At 43.8% G+C, this 3,579-nt stretch overlaps 3 non-coding genes across 3 annotated transcripts; all 3 read right to left on the bottom strand.

Annotated features, from left to right (window-relative positions):
- Positions 1–799: 799 nt before the first annotated feature.
- TRNAE-CUC (transfer RNA glutamic acid (anticodon CUC)) lies at positions 800–871 on the bottom strand. The gene has a single exon. It is a non-coding gene; the product is annotated as a tRNA-Glu (tRNA).
- Positions 872–1,770: 899 nt separating this feature from the next.
- TRNAD-GUC (transfer RNA aspartic acid (anticodon GUC)) lies at positions 1,771–1,842 on the bottom strand. The gene has a single exon. It is a non-coding gene; the product is annotated as a tRNA-Asp (tRNA).
- A 513-nt stretch (positions 1,843–2,355) lies between these two features.
- Positions 2,356–2,441, bottom strand: TRNAY-GUA (transfer RNA tyrosine (anticodon GUA)). Its single transcript is given in 2 exon segments — positions 2,356–2,391; positions 2,405–2,441. It is a non-coding gene; the product is annotated as a tRNA-Tyr (tRNA).
- Positions 2,442–3,579: the final 1,138 nt, after the last annotated feature.

Consider the following 3,579-nt stretch of genomic DNA (forward strand, 5'->3'; position numbering starts at 1 on the left):
TAATGACTCTCTCTATCCCTCTGTTACTGAGTGTCCTGAACAAGGCAGTAGTCAGTAAATTAAAATACCCCCACTTTGAACCCAAGCTTTTATGGCACATTTCGCATTTGCGAACGATTAAGCTATTGGCATTGTAAATGACAATGCCATTTATTTATATATTTTAAAACCAAAACATAAATAAAAATATTGTCATAAGCAATGCCAATAGCTCTAACTTTAACGATGCAGAGACCAATGAATTGTAAATGCTTGTTACTGGCCTGGTCTGTATTTTTTTTAAATAAAAATATTGAGAAAAGCATTGAAATCCATGACTTTGCTCTCATGAAAAATAAGCCTAAGACAACACCCACATAACATAATTATGCGAGGTGTCAAAATCGTTTCAGAAGAAAGCCTTAAAAATAATCCTGTCAAGTTTATAGAAAATATTTCTCACCTGTCAGCTCTTGGCTATTCCAGAGTAGCAAAACGTAAACACATTGCTGGTATTTTCTGAGAAACATGTCACTCAGATGTTACCACGAATATGATTACTTTTCTCAACAACAAAAAACGTTTTCTTAAACTTGGTGAGCCAGCAGTCACTCAATCATCTATAAGTGGTCTCTTTGCGTCCATGAAAGGTTATTATTACCAGTGACAACGCAATTGAAGATGAAATAAAAGAAATGGAACTGTTAAATTTTTTAAATGCAAAAAGTGTGTTTCAGTACAGCAACAGAAATGGAAAAGAAACGTTCCCCGTACAAAAATAAAGTATAGAAGTGAAAACAAACCCCAAGAAAATATCATCTTCCCAGACCGGGAATCGAACCCGGGCCGCGGCGGTGAGAGCGCCGAATCCTAACCACTAGACCACCAGGGAGCGTGTGCATTATGCCAGGTACTTCATATCTGCACAGCGGTGGCTGAGTGTGTTCCGCTTCCTGTCTTTGTTCATAGATTATAGTAGGAAGCAAACAGTAGTCTTTAAGAAAGGATGGAAATAGCAACAGACGAAAGTGCACAGCATTGATACAAACTACGAGGAAACCAGTGACTGTACCTTAGATAGGCTGAAATCTGTTGAGTTCACCGGTGCCGAGGGCGTCTGACACCCTCTCACATACTGGAGAATGGAAACATCAAGAATCAATCACCATCGTCAAAAATAGAAAGTACAATTAAAAGGGCGATCAGAGCTTCTTCTTGGGAGGAGCAGCTCCCCCTGGACAGTCTCTCCTTTGGATGATGAGACCCGAGGCCCTAATTGTAGAGTGTTATGAGCGGGACTACAAGTCCCAGCATGCACCATAAACACCTGACCTAAGTTTGGAAGTCATGCCTGGACCAAGGAAACATAAAAGTTCTGATGAGAAAGGATGTTGGGTGGCACACGTCCAGGCCAGTGGTTCTTTTGATTTCACAATGCACCAACATTTAATTTATTTAGCGTTTAAAAATGCTACTTTAAATTCACTTTATCTATCATGTAGAACTTCGATGTTTATCTCAGTAATAACCCCCTATTACACGTTTTACATTTTCCAGGACGTACACAGCAGCTTACAATGAAAAGGCACAAATACGTTCCAAAAGGTGTTGCACTTACACATTTCCCGTGACAGATTTGAAAAGGTTCGATTAGTAAAGTTTTGAACATGTACGAGGGGGTGGCAATAAATAAAAAGTATCAGCACGCTCTAATATGAGCAATTGCATTTAAAAAGGTTTACCACCGTCAAAATGTTTGCTTAATTAAAAAAAAAAATTTTTTAAAATTGCCTCCCCGTCGGGGAATTGAACCCCGGTCTCCCGCGTGACAGGCGGGGATACTGACCACTATACTAACGAGGAGCGTGCGTCACCTTTGATTCTGAGCAGCTTGTTTATGAGTCTTCAACCCGCCCTGTCCTGTATGTGACTGGTCTTACTAATTTCCGGCTCCTTGACACCAACACAGAGGGCCACGGGCTCAACACACACACTCTCTCCCACAATACACACACAAACACACTCCTCCCTCACACCTCACACCAACCCTCTCGCCTCCTGGCAGACGCTCTCAGCAGCAGCCCCCGATGCCAGAGTCACCACAACCAGCTCCCAGGGCTGCTTCAGAGGGGGGCCCCCGGACTGGCTCCTCAGCCCAGGGGCCACTGGCTCTGTCTGATGAGGGGGCATTGCGGCGGGGGCTGCACTCAGGGAGGGGGTGGCGGGAGACATCACCCCCCTCACCCCCGCCGGAGGAGAGAGCTGGGCTGTAAAGGTGAAGAGGGGAGGCAGGAAAAGCCCCGGCGTGTGAGGGTCCGAGAAAGAGGCGCTTTCCATTGTGAAGCAGAGGGAAAAAAAGTGAAGAGTTTGCAAAAATCCTTCGAGCCGGATTTGAACCAGCGACCTAAGGATGACAGTCACTCCACTACAGTCCTCCGCTCTACCAACTGAGCTATCGAAGGCTAGGTTGGGAGGGGATGACAAGGCGCTATATCCTTTGAGGCGTGGGCACTGAACCCAGCCATCTGGGCAGCTGTTTTGTTTCTTAACACCTGATCAAGCACTCTTTAAAGTTGGGAACTCACCAGATATTTTAACTTGTAGGCAAAATGGCTAAGTAGTGACTGAATTTCATTATATATTTTCCTTTATTATTTTTGTAATCCAAAAGTCAATAATCGGGTAATGTTATCTTCTTATATGTATATAGCGCTGAAAAAAATAGTTTTTTTGTATCTGGCTCAGAGTTGTATTTGGGTTTTGCTTTAGTTATATTTTTCATTTGCAGTGTTTCATGTTCACCTTTGGGTATGTTACCGTTCTGAGCGCAAATTTTCTATTAAAAGAAATATCTGCCACTATATAAGAGCTATTGCTAATATTCAACCTTGTGTACATCGCCTTCCATCTTGTTTAAACGTCATCCTATGTCATATGATTGTTGATCTCAATTCTAAAATAAAGTTTAATAGTTTAGCACAAGTAAGCACATAACCCTCGCATGTGCCTACTCAGTGGGTCACCAATACATACTTACTTGCCGGTCGGCATTCTGCATACATTCTCCGTCACACTAGGAAATAATGTCAGCCAACAATCGCAGCTCTTAGTGGTGGTCATTGTTGGCCGCAGATTTATTAATATCAATAATGATTATTAATAACAATGTTAATAACATACTGGTTGTACAATCTTCATTTGCGAACTCTACATCAATCATGCACATCACATTACAGATTATGACACCTTCCTCTGGTACAGGTGTCTGTCTTTAGTGCACCCATCAGTTCGTAAATGGCACTTGTGTACAACCAGTTCTTAGTCAGTTTATTGGTGTTCCAGTAGTTGGTTGGCCACACCCCTTTTGGGTGTCATGGAGGGGAGCTTCTCTGCCTGGAGTTAGGTCCCCAGCTCGCTACCATTTGTGCCCTGCCGTCCGGCCGGGTCTGGGCCGCGAGTGCCGTCTCCATCTGTTCCTCCCCTCCTTTGTGCGGCCACGTCACCCTGCCGTGCGGCATTGAAAAGTGAGTGGCCCTCCTCCTACACACCGCCCACCGGTGTGTTTGGTTAGCCAACGATTGTAGGATTTCCGCCACGCCG

The sequence above is a fragment of the Lissotriton vulgaris genome, chromosome 1_1 (genome assembly GCF_964263255.1).
Source record: "Lissotriton vulgaris chromosome 1_1, aLisVul1.2, whole genome shotgun sequence".
Taxonomy (NCBI): Eukaryota; Metazoa; Chordata; class Amphibia; order Caudata; family Salamandridae; genus Lissotriton; species Lissotriton vulgaris.